This window comes from Lolium rigidum, chromosome 1 (assembly GCF_022539505.1).
Source record: "Lolium rigidum isolate FL_2022 chromosome 1, APGP_CSIRO_Lrig_0.1, whole genome shotgun sequence".
Lineage (NCBI taxonomy): Eukaryota > Viridiplantae > Streptophyta > Magnoliopsida > Poales > Poaceae > Lolium > Lolium rigidum.
This window is the reverse complement of record NC_061508.1, coordinates 99,720,629-99,727,429: the sequence shown is the minus strand read 5'-3', so window position 1 is coordinate 99,727,429 and position 6,801 is coordinate 99,720,629.

Below are 6,801 nucleotides of genomic sequence, written 5' to 3'. Positions count from 1 at the left end.
TTTTCATTCTTGCGGTAGGAAATTTTTTTGTTTTCTATGCTACGAATCCCATCTGTGGTATCAGAGCCGTGTCTATGCATAGATTGGTTGCACGAGTAGAACACAATGGTTTTGTGGGCGTTGATGCTTTTTTATCTTTAGTTCGTGTACTTTGCATCTTGCGGGATGGTGGGATGAAGCGGCTCGGGCTAACTTTACCTGACCGTGTTCATGAGATTTGCTCCACGCTCGACATGCAACTTGTATTGCATAAGTGGCTTTGCGGGTGTCTGTCTCTCCCACCATAGTGAAGATTCAATCTACTCTTTCTATTGACAACACTAGTATCACCGTTGTGGTTCATGTTCGTAGGTAGATTTGATCTTACTCGAAAACCCTAAACCACGTAAAATATGCAAACCAAATTAGAGGCATTTAACTTGTTTTTGCAGGGTTTGGTGATGTGATATGGCCATGATGTGATGATGAATATTTATGAGGTGATCATTATTGTATTGTGGCAACCGGCGGGAGCCTTATGGTTGTCTTTAAATTTCATGTTGAAGTATTGTTTCAAAGTAGTTGTAATAGTTGCTACATGGGAGAACAACCATGAAGACGGCGCCATTGACCTTGACGCTTTGCCGACGATGATGGAGATCATGCCCGTTGATGATGGAGATCATGTCCGTGCTTTGGAGATGAAGATCAAAGGCGCAAAGACAAAAGGGCCATATCGTATCACATATGAATTGCATGTGATGTTAATCCTTTTATGCATCTTGTATTGCTTAGTTCACGATGGTAGCATTATAAGATGATCCCTCTCACTAAATATCAAGATAATAAAGTGTTCATCCTTAGTATGCACCGTTGCTAAGACTTGTCGTTTCGAAGCATCACGTGATGATCGGGTGTGATAGATTCTACATGTGCATACAACGGTGCAAGCCAGTTTTGCACACGCGGATACTAAGGTTGCCTTGACGAGCCTAGCATGTACAGACATGGTCTCAGAACACGGGATACTGAAAGGTAGAGCATGAGTCATATGATTGATATGATGAACACTTTGAGTGTTCGCCTTTGAAGCTACATCTTTTCTCGTGATGATCGGATTTGGTGTAGTGGATTTTGTTCGTGTGATCACTAAGACAATGCGAGGGATATTGTTTTGAGTGGGAGTTCACCTAGTTAATTTAAGAATTAAAATTTGAACTCAATTGATCATAAACTTAGTCTAAACTCTTTGCAAATATGTTGTAGATCATGGCATCCCCCTCCATCAATTTTAACCAATTCCTAGAGAAAGAAAAGCTTAAAAGCAATGGTAGCAACTTCACCGAATGGTTCCGTCATGTGAGGATTTTCCTCAATGGTGGAAATCTGCAATTTGTGCTCGAAGCACCGCTAGGTCCCCCCCCCCCCACCTCCTGCAGTATCCGAGGACGAAAAGAATGTTTACGAGACTCGGGTGATTCGGTACTCTCAAGTTCAGTGTGCCATCCTGTGCAGCCTAGAGGCGGAGCTCCAAAAGCGTTTTGAGCACCACGACCCATATGAGATGGTCCATGAGCTAAAAGCTATCTTTGAAACTCATGCGACCGTCGAAAGCTATGAGGCCTCGAAACACTTCTTTGGCTGTATGATGGAAGAGGGTAGCTCCGTTAGTGAGCATGTGCTCACCATGTCCGGGCACGCGAAGAAGCTCAGTGACTTGGGGATAGTGATTCCTAACCAGTTGGGTATTCATCGTGTCCTCCAATCACTGCCACCAAGTTACAAGAACTTCGTGATGAACTACAACATGCAGAACATGAACAAAGAGTTACCTGAACTCTTTTCCATGCTGAAATCTGCTGAGATTGAGATACAGAAAGAACACCAAGTGTTGATGGTCAACAAGACCACCAGTTTCAAGAAGCAAGGCAAACCTAAGAAGGGCAACTTCAAGAAGGGCGACAAGAAAGTTGCTGCGCCTCCTGAGAAGCCTAAGGCTGGCCCTAAACCTGATACTAAGTGCTATTACTGCAAGGAGAAGGGGCACTGGAAGCGTAATTTCCCCAAGTACATGGCTGATCTGAAGAGCGGCCTTGTCAAGAAAAAGAAAGGTATATTTGATATACATCAGTACAAGAAAAGTTCTGATAGACAACGTCTCAAAATCGTCCGCTAAGGGGTATTTTTCGTCGCCTATGGGCCTAACCCGACGATATGGGTTCTGTTGTCGAAACTGCATCAGGAAAAGTCCTACGACGATTTTTTCGGTCCGTCGCGCTAGGGCGCCCTTCCGCCACGGAAAATCGGACCGTTGCAGAAGTGTTTCGGGAGCCCGTTGGCTGGCGACGTCATGCAAGGCGACACGTGGCGGACGCCGTTAGCGGCGGTTAACGACGTTAGCCGGCGAAACCCCGTGGTAGATGGTAGGCCCACACGAGGCTCGCCACGTCTTAAGCGGGCCCGCCCATTAAGTTTGCGGGCCGGGCCGGCTGACTTAGTTTGACCGGTCAACTATATAGCTGGGCTGGTCCATTAGTTACGTGGGCGGGCCTAACCTCTAAGGTTGGTGGTCAAAACATTAATGGGCCGGCCCACTAAGCATGTGGGCGGGCCGAATGCACTCGTTTGACCGGTCAACAGGCAAAAGGGCCGGCCCACAAAACATGTGGGACCCACTTTCTGTTATCGGGCCAGCCCATTTACCAAGTGGGGTCCACCTTAAAGCAAGTGGGCCGGCCCAAGAAGTTATTGGGCCGACCCAATTAGCAAGTGGGTCCCACTATCCTACTATCAGGCCGGCCCATTTAATACGTGGGGTCCACAATAGATCAAATGGGCTGGCCCAACAAGCAAGTGGGCCGGGCCAAAAACACTGGTGGGTCCCACATTCCTGTTAAAGGGCTGGCCCATTAAGTACGTGGGGTCCACCATGTAGCAAGTGGGCCGGCCCAACAAGATAGTGGGCCAGGCCAAAAACACAGGTGGGTCCCACTTTCCTGTTAAAGGGTCGACCCATTTAGTATGTGAGGTCCACCATATAGCAAGTGGGCTGGCCCAACAAGAAAGTGGGCCGGGCCAAAAACACAGGTGGGTCCCATAATCATGTTAAAGGGCCGACCCATTTAGTATGTGGGGTCCACCGTATAGCAAGTGGGCCGGCCCAACAAGGTAGTGGGCCGGGCCAAAAACACGGGTGGGTCCCACTTTCCTGTTAAAGGACCGGCCCATTTAGTATGTGGGGTCCACCATATAGCAAGTGGGCCGGCCCAACAAGGTAGTGGGCCGGGCCAAAAACACATGTGGGTCCCACTTTCCTGTTAAAGGGCCGGCCCATTTATTATGTGGGGTCCACCATAAAAGCAATTGGGCTGGCCCAACAAGTTAGTGGGCTGGCCCAATTAGCATGTGGGGTCCGCGGTAAATCAGGTGGGCTGGCCCGATGAATTAGCGGGCCGGCCCAATAAGCCTGCGGGGCCCACTTTTCTGTTACGGGGCCGGCCCATTATAGGGTGGGGTCCATCATAAATCAAGTGGGCTGGCCCAATAAGTAGTGGGCCAGCCCGTTTAGTTCTTTGTTTATATGCGGCACAATAGGCGCTTTAGGATTTTGCGTGCGGCACATATGTGATTTCGCTTAATTGGGGCGTTTAAGGGATGGGAATTTGTGATTTAGATGCGAGAATATTTACGCAACACATGATTTACGTCGGATAGCCTCACTTACCACGAGCACCATAGAAAAAATGCGCGAAAGAACTATAAAAACTAACTAAATATTACATCAGTTGCAAGGCTTTGAAAAAATATTACAGAACCCAGAGAAATTGAATGGTAATTAAACCTAGCAATTCAATGAAGCCATTCGACAATCTTTTAAGTTGTCCATGCACCACCTATATCTGAAACAAAGACATTACAAGTTAAAACAGCAACAATGGAAAGGCAAAGACACTACAATATTGTTTGCCAAAGAATTTGGAACTCATCATTTCATCGTTATAACAAGATCATTGTAATGCGCACAATAAGCAAACAAAGAGTGCATGCCGCATACCAACGACCAATATAACGAGCACGTTAAAATGAAACGACGGACTTACTACTGTCGAGTCCCATGCAAACCAACATGTTCGGGGAGTACAAAATTGGCATGAACAACATAGTAGCGAGCTATAAATTTTGTAACAACGGCGAGCAAGATGAAGTTATGATGGCTACATCTACGGAGCGAGGGAATGTAAACCAAAAATAGAAGTTACGATGGCAAAAGCTAAAGAGGAGGGAATGTGAACCAACATGTGCCAAGTGCAATTACTTCAAATTGGCCGTGAACTAAATAATACTCCACGAACTTATAGTGAAGGGGATGCTAATCAAGATGTTTCGGGATATAAACTTGTAATGAGCAACACATAGAGGATAGTTAATGCTGGAGCTTAGGATGGACCAGATACAGAATATAGTGGGATCACCTGTGAACTTGTATAAGTGAGAATGCAAACCAATATGTTCAGCATTCCATATGTGAGCGTCATGCCAAGTCAGAGAAACAAGTCAATAATGCAGCTTTTGAAGAACAAGATGGCACACAAAATTATTATCTAGTAGTATGACAAGTTTATTTGTACTACAGGCTAGATAGCAGAGTGATAGCATGCCAAACTAAGTTCTTACTTTGTTAGCTTACAATGAACTAGATACAAAACAATGGCATCACCTGTAGTACAGGGAATGCAAGCCAACATGCATGTTCATGGAGTAAAAAATTGGCACAAACAACATAGTAGCAGGCCATAATTTTTGTAACAACGACTGAGCAAGATAAAGTTATTATGGCTAGATCTACAGAGCAGGGAATGTAAACCAAATATAGAAGTTACGATGCCAAAAGCTATAGAGCGAGGGAATGCGAACCAACATGTGCAATTATTTAAAATTGGCCATGAACTAAATAATAGCGAGGATGTTACTATAATAGCTAGGAATAAAACGAGATAGGAGTTATAATGGCATCACTCAAAAACTTGTAGATAAGGGAAACAAATCAATTTGTTTCGGGATATAAAGTTGTAATGAGCAACACATAGACGATAGTTAATGCTACGGCTTAGGATGGACCAGAAACGGAATATAGTGGGATCACTGTGAACTTGTAGAAGAGGGAATGCACACCAATATGTTCACCATTCTATATGTGAGCGCCATGCCAATTAAGAGAAACACGTTAATATTGCGGCTTTCGAAGAATCGGATGGCGAGACAAAATTATGACGGAAGTAGGCTCGCTGTGAAGAGTTCAAATAAATTTGTACTTGCGGGATGGCAGAGCGATAGCATGCGGGAACTAATAGCGGACGGTTACTTTGTTAGCTTACGATGAATTAGATAGAAATAACAATGGCATCACCTGTAGTACGGGGAATGCAAACCAACATGTTCGGGGAGAACAATATTGGCATGAACAAAATAGTAGCGACCTATAATTTTTTTAACAACGGCTGAGCAAGATAGAAGTTATGATGGCTACATATACGGAGCGGGGAATGCATACCAAAATGTTCAATCGCTTAAAGTTAGCAATGAACTAGAAAATAGAAAGGTGTTACGGTCATAGCTAGGGATGAACTAAAAGAGCTTCAGACAAACAAGCATATGAACTCAGAACATGGCGCTAAAACAAGGGACTTACATTAGGAGAAGCACTGCTGTGGGAGTCACGACGAGATCTTCTGCAGGGTTGATAGATCCGGTGATGAAGTACGCTACATGTGCTATTTGGGGTTGGAGAGACAGCCATTACACTTCATGGTTACTCATCTCATCGCAAAAACGTAACGGCGCGTCGTTAGCACAAACGAGGTTCCCGCAAGATTAAACAAGAACTTGCGGGCAAGCAATAGAAAAGCGATAGTAGAAGATTTTAGATCATGCACGGCGCCGGTGAAGCGGATCCGGTTCATGCACGGTGGTGTCGGTGAGCAAGATCCGATGCGGTGGACGACGGATCCGGCGAAGCGGCTCCGGTGGGGTGGACGATACCGCGGCTGAAGCGGCTGCGGTAGGCTGCTGGATGAGCATATGGTTTCGAGGTTCGGCGGGGATGATCCGGTCCGGTTGATGACGGGCGTCGATGAAGCGGCTCCGGCAGGCAGCCGGATGCCGAGGATCGCGAGGCCTCGGGTAGGCCAGGGAAGTCCGGCGGGGATGTTCCGGTGCGGTGGTCGTGGAGGTGGGAGAGAGGGACTTGGGAAGTTCCGGTGGGTGGTCTGAGGGAAATGAATTTTTTTTTGGGAGGGTTTCCGGGCTAGGGAGGTGGTGATCCAAAAAATGACGGGCATACCCCCCCCAACCGACTTTCTTGTCATCTCCACGGGAGTAGAATGGGAATTTGGAAGCGTGTGAAATTTTTGTATTTTGTGGGCGGGAAGTTTTGCCGCTATGAGATTTTGAATTTGGCTAAGGTCCAACTATAATGATAAAAAATAGTGAGACCGTACTAGTACCTCTGTTCAAGGCCGAGTGCAAAATCAAATCATCGTCACCTTGAATATCGGTCACTACCATGATCATGATCTATCTCTGAAATTAGTGTATCCGCTAGATCTTGCAAAGTGTAATGATAAAAAGAATTGTGAGACCGTACTAGTACTTCTCTTCTAGGCCGAGTGCAACATCAAATCATCATCACGTTGAAAATTTGTTACCATGATCATGATCTACCTCTCGAAAATGGGCGCATCCGCTAAAACTTGCAAAGTATAATGATACAAATTTGTGAGACCGTACTAGTACTTATGTTCAAGGTCGAGTGCAACATCAAAT